Source organism: Anabrus simplex, chromosome 7 (assembly GCF_040414725.1).
Source record: "Anabrus simplex isolate iqAnaSimp1 chromosome 7, ASM4041472v1, whole genome shotgun sequence".
NCBI lineage: Eukaryota > Metazoa > Arthropoda > Insecta > Orthoptera > Tettigoniidae > Anabrus > Anabrus simplex.
In genome coordinates, this window is record NC_090271.1 from 256,766,085 (window position 1) to 256,780,601 (window position 14,517).

Sequence of the window (14,517 nt, forward strand, 5' to 3'; positions counted from 1 at the left end):
GATGCGTCCGTCAGCAACACATACTTCCTATCGGGCATGGGGTATCTCAAAACAACCGCCTGCCTGAATCCTTCTTTTAATTTTAGGAAAGCTCTATTATGATCTTGTGTCCATTCCCACTTACTGCCAGCTTTCAATAGTTCTCTAAATGGCTCTAGTAAGTTACCAAATTTCACTACAAATCGTCTGAAAAAATTACATACACCTATATACGATCTGAGCTCCTTAATATTTCTAGGTGTCGTAGTATTCAATATTTTTTCAATTCTTGTGCTCTCAGGCGTCACTCCCATTGCCGATACACGGTGCCCCAAAAAAGTCACCTCTCGTCTACTGAAAACACATTTGTCAAGTTTCAGAGTAAAACCAGCATACTCTAATTTAGAAAAAACCCTCTCCAAGTGGTCCAAGTGCTCTTCAAAGGTACTAGATCCTATGACCAAATCATCGATATAAATAGTAGCATAATCTCCAGTATCATCTCCCAAGGCAATACTAAGTGCGCGAATAAGAGCTGCCGAACTCGTACGGGTCCCAAAAGGAACACGCCTAAATTGGTACAAACTATGCTTATAACTGAAAGCAGTAAGAGGCCTGTCTTCTGATCTTAAAGGTATCTGCCAAAAACTACTCCTAAGATCTAACGTAGAAAACCAACTCTTACCCTGAAAATTCTGTATCAACTCTTCAATGGTTTGTGATCTCAACTGATCAGCACCAATACGTCGGTTCATCTCCCTGCCATCAATACACAAACGTATTGATCCATCAGACTCAGGCACGCCAATTAAGGGATTAACGTATTGACTGTTTGATAATTCAATCACATCGTCTGCTAACATAGCTTGAATTTGATCCTCTACGGCTTTTGCATATTTGTGTGGTATCGGATACCGCGGTCCGCTGAATGGAGTCTTATCCAGCACAGAAAAAGAATGTTCATACAGATGGGTAACACCAGGTTTCTCGGAGAAAATCTCCACGTGTTCACACAACACTTCAAATAACTTGTCCTTCTGAATTTCATTTACTTCACTTCTACTTACGGCTTCTTTCAAGCCACATATCTTATCCTCATTAATCCACAACTGACACAACTTCAGGCCCTCACTAGCCTCTTCATTTACTTTAGAAACCTCTCTCATTCTCCACACTGTACTAACTTCCGTTTTCCTCTGAATTTCCTCCTCAAACTTGACTTTGATATCCTCATTATTCCACCTCAAATTTAGCACTAGATCATTGTAATTTAACTGAGCCAATTTTAACGTTAACCAGTCAGATCCCAAGATAAGATCAAATATTAAATGTGGAATTACCAAACATATCTGAACGCTAATAGAATTATTAATGCAGATCGGGACAGCTACTTGTTTACAAATTTGCTTAGACTTCTTACCAACAGCCGTAATGATAAAAGTAGACTTAACAGGCATTTCCTCCAACTGAATACCCTGTTTCACTAATGACTCATACCACTGAGAACTAATACATGATATTTGGCTACCAGAATCAATCAAAACTTTAACCCACGCCCCCCAGACTTTCAATTTAACAACGGGATTGACTACTTTATTACTTGAATCTCCATTATTCTGCTCGGGTTCATACAACAAATCGTCTCTAACATCGAGGTCATATGGTAACACTTTCATGGCAAGACACTTCGCTACCTTCGTACTAGGCTGGAATTCTGACCTAACATTACAGCCTCTAGTTAGTTTAAAGTTTCCCTTTGTGTATTGACGTTGGACTCATTAGTACATTGCTCTGGCCTCCGTTGGGAATTTCCTGTCCTATATTCCTGTGCTCCGCTCCTGCTGTTCTGCTGAGGTCTGAACTGATTGCGAGCTTCGTGATTCTGTGTTCTACCGTTATGTCTCATTCCGTTGTGATGACTAAAGTTCTGAATATTCTCCGTTCTACTCCTAAGGTTACCTAACGCATCAAAACTGCCTAGTAGGTTCTCCATCTCCTGAATAGTACCAACTTTTTGCATACAGGCCGCTTCTCTCACCCTGTCCGGAAAATGTCTTAAAAGTAGTCTTACTACATCAGACCCCTCGGTTATACCATCTAAGTTCTGACATATCATGACATGTGCCAGGAAGTACTCGGTCATAGTAACTCCTTCATGCTGTTTGTACCTCCCAAATACCACCCTTTCTCTCTCCCGAGCTTGTATCGCTTCATTCCAGAATTTCTCTCTAAATTTATTTCTGAATTCTTTCAGGTTCGTCATCGTCTGCCTATATACCATGAACCAAGACCGAGTTTCTCCTACAAAAGCATGGTCAATATTCTCCATAACGTCTTCCCAGTCCATAGACCCTTCCTCTAGACGCTTTTCAAATCGTTTTTCTATCATCTTAAGGAAATCTAGCGGGTTCGTTTGTTTCCCATTAAATTTAGGTAGTTCAATTTCCCTAATGTAGCTATTTCCTAGACATTGCCTTCCCGTGAAAACCTGTTTATCCTTTGCCACCTGTTTTAACTGATTTTCTGCTTTCTCCATCCGGCATTCTACATCTCTGTCTCTCCTATCAATTTCTCTCTCCAAATTAACCTGCTTCTCTTTCAATGTCCTAATTTCAATCTTATTCTCTTCAGCTATCGCAAACCTTTCTTCACTTGCCCGGGTCTCATCTTCTATTCTAAGCTTTACCGTGTCAATCTCTTGTTGGACGTGGTCTTTAAATATCCGTATTTCCCCTCCTTGAGTCTCAACTCTCTTATCAATACTAGTGACCTGCCTCATTACTTCCTCCCTAGTAGAGTTGTTTTCCTTCCCCATTAATTCCAGGAATTCACTTCTCTGCCCCGCAAACTTTTCTTCTACCTCTTTCCCTCGCCGTTCATATTCGCATTTCTGGTCCTCTAATCGCTTATTAAAATGTTCATTTTTTACCACCAGATCGCGTAACTGCCTACTGTGTTCGTCCATTCTCCGATTCGCTTCCTCCTTATTTTCCCTCATCTCCCTGCTTAATTCAGCTTTAGTTTGCTCTAACTGTTCTTTAAGTTCATATTTAATATTCTCAATTTTAGTGTTAGTTTGTTCTAATTCACCTTTAAGCTCAGATTTAGTTTGTTCTACATCTGTTTTAATTTGTTCCAATTCACCTTTAAGCTCAGATTTTGTTTGTTCTAATTCACTTTTAATTTCAGTTTTACTGTCCTCTATCTTACTTAACATTAACTGCATCATTCCCATTAACTGATCATTATTATTACTTTCATTGTTAGTGTTCACTTCCGCTTCGCCCCCCATCCTACTATCATCTGACTCCATACTGACTTCTTTCTGCTTGCCTTCACTCTCCATACTACTTACACTACTATCTTCAATTTCCTCTACTAGACTACACAACTCTTCCTCTGAACTCAATACGTTATTACCTTTTATCGCCCGTCCACTGCGCAACATCCTCTCCTCTTTCGTCTGATCAGCCATGACCCTTCCCACAATCAAACACTCCTAATGAAACGTGGATATCCAAATTTTGCCCATAATACGAATTCTGATATCGTTACTGTCATTAACTGCTCCGTACTTAATGATTTTCTCGCCACACGTTGGAGCGGCATTTATGTGACTTCCCCACTCGGAGAACAATCATCAAACGAGAAATGCAACCATTCAAGCTAAGGGCGCCAATCTTTAAGTTGAAGACTTAAAGATAAAAATTTATAATCAAGCTTGGACGGACTCTTATCACAGGGGTGGGGTGATAGTGCACTAATCATTAAGCAGGAGAATTAAAAATCAAAAGGCTAATTAAGGCAGATTGATTAAAGTGAACTAAAAAAATATTATTTATTAGATTTTATATAAATGACGACGGTTTAACGAGAACTGAATTTAAATAAAAAAAGAATTTAACAGAAAATTGAATGACTCTACTTCGCGAAAACTTGCAATATCTTTAACTCGTTTGCTCACCATTTAGTCTTGTTCTGCTGGTCCTTGGGAAGCTTCCATCCTTGTAGCGGGAACATCATCGGTCGTCTTTGAGATCTCTTCATCTGCAGCTAAGTACCATTCCTGCCTTGCAAGTTGCACCCACCACTAATTGGAAGATGACTTCAAAACTAACACTCCCTATTATGCTTTATCCCGTATATTGGAGATAAGCCCTAAGTCATAGTTAAAAGAACCACCTTGGGTTATTTGGAGAGGATACTCAATTAAGAATCCTTCCAACTTTACTGAAAATGTTCTCTGAAGTTTCATTTCTATCTAGATTAATACTACCTATTGATTTAGACTGGTTCAAACCGGTCTTGTAGCCGAGCTGTACGTACTTCCTGATGAGAGTGGCTATACACCCCTCATTCAGAATTTCTAAGTACCACGTCGTGGTAAATGAAGTAATTACTGTAGAATACTACTGCAGAATCAAACGAAGAATAATAAGTAGCAGGTCACGTCGAAGATCCAAGATGCAAGATGCAAGAAGAGATGAAGCCAAGAGCTCCAGCATGCCCTTTTATAACCTTCACTGGTGCTAATTACAGGTCGCAACACGTGGTCCAATCAGATGACATGTCTCTCCCCACTCCAGATATTAGAGTTGACGGGTCTTAACTCTGATATTAACTGTTCTTCTATTGGTCCATTCTCTCAGTATCCATGGCAATATGACGCTCCTTTCAAAATATAGGCGTTGAATAGTTTGAATAATTCTGGTCGAAATACGGTAGCTTACGTTAGGACGCGTGAACACGTGCTCGCTTTCCCAGAACTTGGTGTCTAAATTAGTCCTTTCTCCCTCCTCGGTGATGTGGCAAGATAGCGGAAATCTACTGCAAGTTAATTTTAAACAAATGTCGCAAGAATCTAAGTGAATATTAGAATATTCAGCCCTCGTTTACAAGTCGTAGTTACAAAGTAATGAAATGATAGTGAGCAAATGATTAAACATGAATTATAATACAATTACATACCAAAATAAATATCATGACGTTAAATTTCTAAATTAATTACACATAATAAAATTAATATAATTACACTGTAACATCTGGAACGTTACAATTGTAGACTACGTCTGACTAATGACTTCTACGGGCTCCGAACACACGAAACACCGTTCTGTTCAACAACATCTTCAGAAGTTCTCGGTCTACCTGGTGATTTTGCTTTTAAACCACTACCGGTTTCCTTGAAAGACTTTAGCCAATGACGGATAGTTTTTGCTGTAGGTGGTTTACCACCATACTGATGTTTAAAATTACGTTGCACTGTTATAACTGACTCAGTTTTCACAAGCCAAATAACTCACTGCGCTTTCTGTTGAGGAGTACACATTGCGACTGAGTTGCTGTGCACTGCAGTGCACGCACGCCTGGATTGAACTGAGGGAACAGAGGAAACAAACAGCACTGGCGCCGTCTCAAGGTAAAGCAGACCTGCCAACTGCAGGGGAGTCAAACTTGGAGAGTTGATGAATCACACACCACAAACTAGAATAGTGAATGACACTTTGTAAAGATTCTAGGACACATTAAATCTAGGGAGTCCTTTTTGAAACACCCCGTAATATTAGCCACTTATTTCCTCTTTAATATGTTAGAAATAATGAATGTGTACCAAGTATCATTAGAACGGATTATAAACTGTGCACGCAATAGCATTGTGTGCGTTCAATTATATCACTGAGCCTGTAATTTTGTTCACAATACACTGAGCTCGAGGAAAGTGAAAATCCTTAGTTTTGAAAAGCTCAAGCGGAGGGAGGATGTGCCTAAAAACCCTAGCACGACGATCATGCACGAACTTAGCCGATAACGGCTGCTGTGTATCAGGCGCTAGAACAGAGATTTCTTGTCTACCACATTACACGTTTATTTGGTGAACGCTACAAATTTTCATATTTATACAATAAGGGCCAGTCCACATCTACAATAATAATAATAATAATAATAATAATAATAATAATAATAATAATAATAATAATAATAATAATAATAATAATAATAATAATAATAATAATAATAGTAATAATAATAATAATAATAATGGCGCATGACCTTCGGAGAAGCATGGTGCATGTCTTTTGATTTGACACCTGATAGGCGACTTGAAGACGGTACATGCACCAGTTCCCAACTATCGGAATTAACCAATGAAGGTTAAAATCTCCGCCTTAGCCGGGAGTCGAATCCGGGATCTCTTGGGCCAAAGGCCCGCCAGCTAGTCATTTAGCCATGGGGAGTCCGTAGGTGATGGGCGTAAATCCACTGGGCCAGCACTATAAGTTTTAACATCCGAATAACGGTTTTAAGAAAGCAGAGCAGAGTGTGAGCTCTGGCGGCAGATACAGCCTAGCAGCTTACTTGCTCGGCTCTCAGTCACAGCTACGAGGGATCTAAAGAGAGTAGTGTCAACGTAGTCCAGACACTCCCAGAAGATCGGGCACACGCAAATAGGATATGGGAGCGGTCAGGTGTTGTTGTCGATGTGCAGTGTGCATTTTGTAGACATCCAGTTGGGAGGGTTGTTAGTGTGTGGCTTTGAAGTGAAGATTGTCGATTTCACCTGTCTAAGGCATATTTTCAAAAGGTGATCAGCGTTCGTGGATTAAAATCGAGGTTGCCCGTGGGAAAATTGCGTCAGAACGTTATCGACAATTACGTGGAGCCAATGGCAAGAATTCATTGCCATTGCTTGATGGGTCAAGCCGTTTCGTGTGGTTCGGAATGAGAGTGCGGATTTGCAACGGACGAGTTGGCCGTCCATCCCACAAGATCGGACTGACATCGTGAGTAGTCTCGTTTCCGTAGACCATCGATTGGACTGTCAGGGAATTATCCGTAGAGGTTTGTCTCAGTCATTAAACGATGTGGCACATACTGAAGAAATTTCCTAACATGAGGAAACTTGCGTCCCGTTGGGTTCCACATCAACTCACCGACGTACAGAAATAAAACTGGCTGGCATCCGCCTGGACAGATACCGCAGAGAAGGAGACGCATTCCGGCAGCGTATTGTCGCGGTTGATGAGACCTGGACACGAGCCTACGAGCATGAATCAAAGCGCCAATCGAATGAATGGCGTCACCTCGGTTCGTCACGTACACAGAAATTTTGACAGATACCCTATCGAGCGAAGCTTATGCTGATTATGGCATATTCTACGATGGTATTATTCTTACGCATGCTGTGCCTGAAGAACAAACCGTCAACAGTGACTACTATTGCCGATTTCTGGAGCGACATCTGCGTCCGGCTATGCGACACAAACGTCCATGTATTGCGAGACGATCGCTCTATCGTGTTGCATGACAACGCACGTTGTCATGTCGCAAACAATGTCAAGCTCTTATTGCAATGGTGGCATTGGGAGTTCTTAGAATACCCTCCGTACTCACCAGACATGAGACCTTGTGATTTAGACTTCTTTCTGAAGTTGAAAGAACCCCTCCGAGGCTGCCGATTTCCTGACGTGGCAGCTGTACTACACGCAGTAGGGCGCTCCGTCACTGTCATCAACAGAGAACGCCTTGTCAACGGTCACCAAACCCTTTCCGATATTTATCAAAAGGTAATAGACTTTACGGGTGACTACATTGAAGGAATGTAATGCAACTGTACTTGTTAGTTCATTAAATATTCCGTGCTGTCAATATTACCACTAATTTACTTGCGGCCATCGTACTAAAGGGGCGCATATCTGAATAGATTTAAACTTTTAAAGTTTTATTGTGGCTAATATCTCGTTCTATTCAGTGCATTAGACTATTTAAAAACGTCTTGTGCTAAATAAATAAATTTATTCATTTTATTAGGTTGTGGCCAGGAAACAAAATTATTTGACCTGTTTAAGTAAATACTCCTTTGATTACTATCTGTACTCATAGTAATACTCGAGGCCTACATGAAAGCTTGTTTAGGAATTCAGACAATGAATGACGAACGAACTGTACGATTGTATTGGGTAAACATATTGTACTTAGCCATTTACATTGCTGTGGCTTTGCTTGTCCCTCAACTCCGCCTATCGCCATCTAGTCTTTACAGCACAAACTATTAGAAGTACCGAGCTAGTTGACAGTGCGTATAGAGTCACGCAGTTGTGTATTTGCATTCTGACCGATCTCGATAGCTGCAGTCGCTTAAGTGCGGCCAGTATCCAGTATTCGGGAGATAGTAGGTTCGAATCCCACTGTCGGCAGCCCTGAAAATGGTTTTCCGTGGTTTCCCATTTTCACACCAGGCAAATGCTGGAGTTGTACCTTAATTAAGGTCACGGCCGCTTCCTTCCCACTCCTAGCACTTTCCTGTCCCATCATCTCCGTAAGACCTATCTGTCGGTGCGACGTAAAACAACTAGCAAAAAAAAAAAAAAAAAAAAAAAAAAAGAAAAGAAAAACTTGCATTGTGGAGATAGTGGGTTCGAACTCCACTGTCATCAACCCTGAATATGGCTTTCCGTTGTTTCCCATTTTCACACCAGTCAAATACTGGGGCTGTTCCTTAATAAAGTCCTTTATTCAGGTCATGGCGACTTCCTTCCCACTCCTAACCCTTTCCTATGCCATCGTCGCCATAAGACCTACCTGTGTGGGTGCGACTTAAAGCAACTTGTAAAAACAACTATTAGCAGTCAGCTCTTCCCGCGCTCATTCAGTTAGCTCAAGGAGTGGGCTCTCTCATTGCCCACCTATTGCTTACACCTTGCTTTTCTCATTTACTTCTGTCTTCCCCATCTGAGCTCCTTTTACTAACTTTTGTTCTCTTACGACTTCAACGCTATTTCGATTATCGGGTTATTCGCCTTTCTTCATTATTTCTTCATTCACCATTCTTCGATAGATGTAAACTGTTCTTCTTTTCGTAGACGCGATATGGGCTTTTGGGCTTATGCCGTGTCAAGAAAAAAAGGTGAAACTCTACGTATCGCAGAGAACTTTGCTTCGCGACGAAGTCTTCGACAATTATGAGGTTTGAATTTGAGAATGCTGTTACCGTTGGAGCTGTAGTGATACGGCCGACTGGATCCCTCGCTGCGCTCCCCTAGCTAGAGCGACACATCAAGTCGGCCGTGCTCCAAGTAAGATGTTCTATCACACCGTGTGTGCGTAAGAAGTATCAGAGAGACCATCAGACGAATCAGGGACGAATGTGGTAGAAGAAATAGGTAGAAACTAATAAAATAAAATAAAATAAAATAAAATAAAATAAAATAAAATGAAATATGAAATAAAATAAAAGGCAAGGAAAGACACAGGATAGAATAGAACAGAGCTGAAGAATGGATAGAAAATACGTGGAGAAAACCAGAGTATGATAATGATGGGAGAATCTTTGAAATAGGGGGGGGGGGGGGGGGGCGTAACCTGTGTACATACGTCATGAAAGTATGAGATTAACACATAACTCATAGTTCGGAATGAACCGACTGGTGATGACGAACGTACAAATTATTCTTTTCTTTATTCACGAGGTACAGATAATTACGTTTTATTTTCCTTCCAAACAGCAATCACACTACTAACAGAGTGTAGACTATGAGTATTTCCTTCAAGTTCACAAACTTCCGGGACTGGAAGTACTAAACCTGGCTTTCCTCATTAGTTTGTAAATTGGTAATAGACCTAATTTTATGTTCGTTTTATGGAAGGAAGCAGCGCTCCCTCTCCTTTGTGATGTTATCACCTGGGTTGTATGAAAGAGAAATGTTCTTTGATTAAAGATTACATGGTTCCGAGTCATTCATTTAATGTTTACAATTTCTGTGCTGATGGTAGTAAAGCATATCTCCTTTTTTTTCAACTCCATTACAGAACATTATGACCCTTCTCATTTTCTCTTTCCACGTTATCAAGATGGGCCACTGATTAATTACCCTTCTTCAACATCAATTTTGCATATCTTTGACCCATGTCGGAACAAATGGGGCTCCTCTTCCATTACCTCTTTACACGTGCAATATGTATTATTATTATTATTATTATTATTATTATTATTATTATTTATGCACATATATGTGAATAAGCCCATTAGGACTACGCAAAGAACTTAGAGACGTGCATTTGCCTTCCTTTATAAAAAGCAAAGTCATCTCCGTATAGGCCATGAAGGCCCTTGGAGGGGTGGAACGTAAACGCTTCCACTATCCGTAACCTCGGCACTTGTTGGGGTCGAGTGGTTAGCTCTACGCCTGGCCGTCTTTGCCCCCAGGAATTAACCTGGTACTCATTTTTGGTGTAGGCTGAGTGAACCTCAGGGCCATGTGCACCTCCGGAAGTGGAAATCTCGTTTCTTAAATTGTACGACTTCCTGACGGGGACTCGAACCCACGTCCTTCCGGGCGAACCGAGCACGCCTTTACCGCCTCGGCCAGGCAACCCCTTGCCTTCCTTTATGCCCATATTTATTTCATTCTTTCAATGTGGGCTTCCTTTCCCTCTTCTGACCAGATTGTTCCAGTCTTCTTCTTTGGTCTTTCCATTTGGTCAGCTTGCCATTTTTTAATTTTGGTTCTGAATATTGGACATCTGCTGGTATAATTCCTGTCTGTTTCAAATCGGATTAGATTTCGCAAATCCATTTCATTGTGTCCGTTTGGGCTTTACTCCTCTTTTCATAGAATTCGACTGTTTGTTTGGTAAGTCTGCCTAGAAGCATTTTTTAATATATCCATAGAATCCTAGCCTGCTTTTTCTAATGTCACTGTGAATATTTGTGCATTGTTTGATTTCCTGTCTGCCTCTAAGTTGGTATTGACCGGGGCTAGAATTTTTCTTATGATTTTGCGTTCCTTTTTCTCAATGTTTTCAATGTCTGCTTTCCTGTTCAAAATTAGCGTTCATAATCGATAGAGACATCCTGGTTTAATGACTGTAATGTCTTAGTTTTGTGTGCTTGGAGATACATCTTGGGTTAGTCGTTTTATGCAGTTTTCATCTTTTAGCATCTAATTTCATTGGCTTTTGTTTCGAGTTCATTTTCCTCAATTGTTTGACCAAGATACTTAAATTGTGATACTCGTTTAATTTTTCCATATTGTGTCTCCTTGAATTTTGGTGTTCATTTGTTGCACGGCATGTATTCTGGTTTTTCAAAAGATATCTGAGGGCAGACTTTTTCCGCACTTCCTTTCAGGAGTTCAATCTGACTTTGGGCTGCTGAAATGTCTCGGGTTAATATTTCTAGGTCGTCCGCGAATGCTAGGCAATCTATCGCTAGTTTTCCTCTGTCTAAAGTGATTGGTTGGTGAATTTTGAGGACCAATTTCTGTTTGCGCCATTCTTGTATTGGGAGTCCATCTCCATGTCTTATTCCCTTTGATTTCAAAGAGATGAATTTAACCTTAGACTTCGTGGCAGTCGGTGTCTGTTTTATGATTGCAAGTGTTTTCATGTCTAAGCCTTTTTCATTCAATATTTGGAAGATTGATTGCGATCAGCTGAATCATAGCCTTCATTTGAAATCTATTATTGGTATTATTGTCTCCTCAACTGATCATCAGCAGAGTGAACTTCGGTTCAGAGTCTCCGTCGAGATTTTATGCCGCATTTGGTTAAATTCTCTAGCTCGGTGGTGGGTATTTGTAATCGTTCTAATAAACATTTTACATATTCAGGCAACACCTCACACCACCAACAACCTCAGAAAAACTATGTTAATACATCCCTCGACTTGGGGATGGCTTTACGGGGGGGGGGTGAGATCATACGGTCGTAAAACTTGTCTCATTCCACTTTGGGTGTTGACCCGAGATAATTGAGATAGAAGACGATTATTGAAAATGAAAATCCACAGCCTGTTTCCAGTCATTCGACCGCATCAGGAATGGAATGAATGAAGCCCTCATCTTGCGGCGAGGATAGAAATGTGCCGACTGCCAAAGCCTGTCGCACTCCTCTGGGGCAATGTTTATTGAATGACAGATGAATTGAAATGATAATGCAGAGTGTTTCTGGAATGAAAAATGACAGGGAAAACCGGAGTACCCGGTGAAAAACCTGTCCCGCCTCCGCTTTGTCCAGCACAAATCTCACATGGAGTGACCGGGATTTGAACCACATAACCCAGCGGTGAGAGACCGGAGCGCTGCCGCCTGAACCACGGAGGCTCTAAGAATTTTATTATTATTATTATTATTATTATTATTATTATTATTATTATTATTATTATTATTATTATTATTATGCCGCCTCTTTGGTGTAGTGGTTAGCGTGATTAGCTGCCACCCCCGGAGGTCCGGGTTCGATTCCCGGCTCTGCCACGAAATTTGAAAAGTGGTACGAGGGCTGGAACGGGGTCCACTCAGCCTCGGGAGGTCAACTGAGTAGAGGTGGGTTCGATTCCCACCTCAGCCATCCTCGAAGTGGTTTTCCGTGGTTTCCCACTTCACCTCCAGGCGAATGCCGGGATGGTACCTAACTTAAGGCCACGGCCGCTTCCTTCCCTCATCCTTGCCTATCCCTTCCAATCTTCCCATCCCCCTACAAGGCCCCTGTTCACCATAGCAGGTGAGGCCGCCTGGGCGAAGTACTCGTCACACTCCCCAGTTGTATCCCCCGACCAAGAGTCTGAAGCTCCAGGACACTGCCCTTGAGGCGGTAGAGGTGGGATCCCTCGCTGAGTCCGAGGGAAAAGCCGAACCTGGAGGGTAAACAGATGATGATGATGATGATGATGATTATTATTATTATTATTATTATTATTATTATTATTATTATTATTATTATTATTATTATTATTATTATTATAGCTGCCTCTGTGGATCCGTGGTAGAGTGTCGGCCTCCGGATCCCAAGATAGCGGGTTCAAACCCGGCAGAGGTAGTCGGATTTTTGAAGGGCGGAAAAAGTCCACTCGACACTCCATGTCGTACGATGTCGGCATGTAAAAGATCTCTGGTGATACATTTGGTATTTACCCGACGAAATGAATTAAATCTCAGCCATAGACGCCCAAGAGAGATCCGGTTTACTCTGTCTGCCATCTAGTGGGCTTAGAGTAGAACGGAACGTCGAAATTGACGAGCAGACAGCCAGATGGCGTGAAATGGAAATGTCTGCACACGGTAGCTGAGGCCATACGATTATTATTATTATTATTATTATTATTATTATTATTATTATTATTATTATTATTATTATTATTATTATTATTATTATTATTATTATTATGTTATAAATCTTCATGGCCATTGCGACCACGTTAAGCAACAAAGTAAAATTACTGGAAGCCTTCTTTGCAATCGAAAATCTTTGCATATTTTACTCTGTCCATTCCATATTAATATTCTGTTCGTCATAGAAACCTCTGATTGTGTCCATCACTGATCTATACTTTGTCCGGTTTAGGATGCCTTTCCGATTTAATCCAGACTGCTCAAGATCCTTTCTTACCTCCCGAAACCATTTGTCGGAATCTTGAAGTGTAATGCGAAATGTTTTAAAAATCTGTTTTATCAGCATTTTTCAGCCATTCTGAACAGATATCTAAAAATGTGAGTCTTCTTTTCTTCATTCACTCAATCAATCTTCCAATTTCTTGGTATATTTCTCCCCTTCCTTGTAACCTATACTGGCCATCCACGACTTTTGGACCTATTACCTTGCGGAGGATCTTTCTGTCGAATTTTTCGGCTTGTCTTACTCCGTGACATTTCTGTTATTCGGATGCGTTCACCAGCATACAGACACTCTGTTTTCATTACTATATTGTAGTGTCATAGTGTAGCTCGCCTTGAGATAGCTTTCCTCTTGAAAGCACGTGTCCTGCGAAAATCAGCGCCCATCTTCTCTGCATGGTGTAGTCAGGTACTCTCTCGCTAGTTTTCAGCTGTACGATTTCTCCGAGGTACTTGAAGGTGTCAAACCTCTCTATCTTCCCATGCTCTGTCTTCGAGTGATGAGGGGCTGTATTGATGTTGACCATATATTTGTTTTTCCAGAGGAAAGTTGGAGTCCTGCTTTAATATATTTATCTGCTCTGAAGTTGTGTTAGTGTTTCTAGATGGGATCGCGAGGTCATCTGCGAATGCAAGTCATTTGATCTTGATGCCACTTTTTGATCATCCAATATATACTTCGTTGAGCAGTCCTTTCTTGTACAGTTCTTTTTGCCACTCGCGGATGGTCTTCCCCAAAACACAGTTGAAGAGAACCTGAGACAGCCTATCACCTTGTCTGAACCCTGTTTTGATTTCAAACTTCTTCGAGAGCTCCCCCATGAATTTTACTTTTGAAAGGGTGTCCGTTAATGTCTGCTTAATAATTTCAGTTGTATTGGCGTCCACTCCGAATTATTATATCAGTATGTCCAATAGCACTTCCATCTCAACCGAGTCATATGTATTCTTGTAGTCTACAACGACCACTAATATTATTATTGTTATTTGTATTATAGCGTTATTAGCTGCCGTCCTTTGATTCAAGGGCTCGATTTATGATACTGTCAGGGATTTAAAATTGACTGGAGTGCTGATATGTGGTTTAAAATAGAGGATGTTAGAGTTGGGGGTGTGTCTGAAGAAAGCTTGATAACTTCCAAGAATG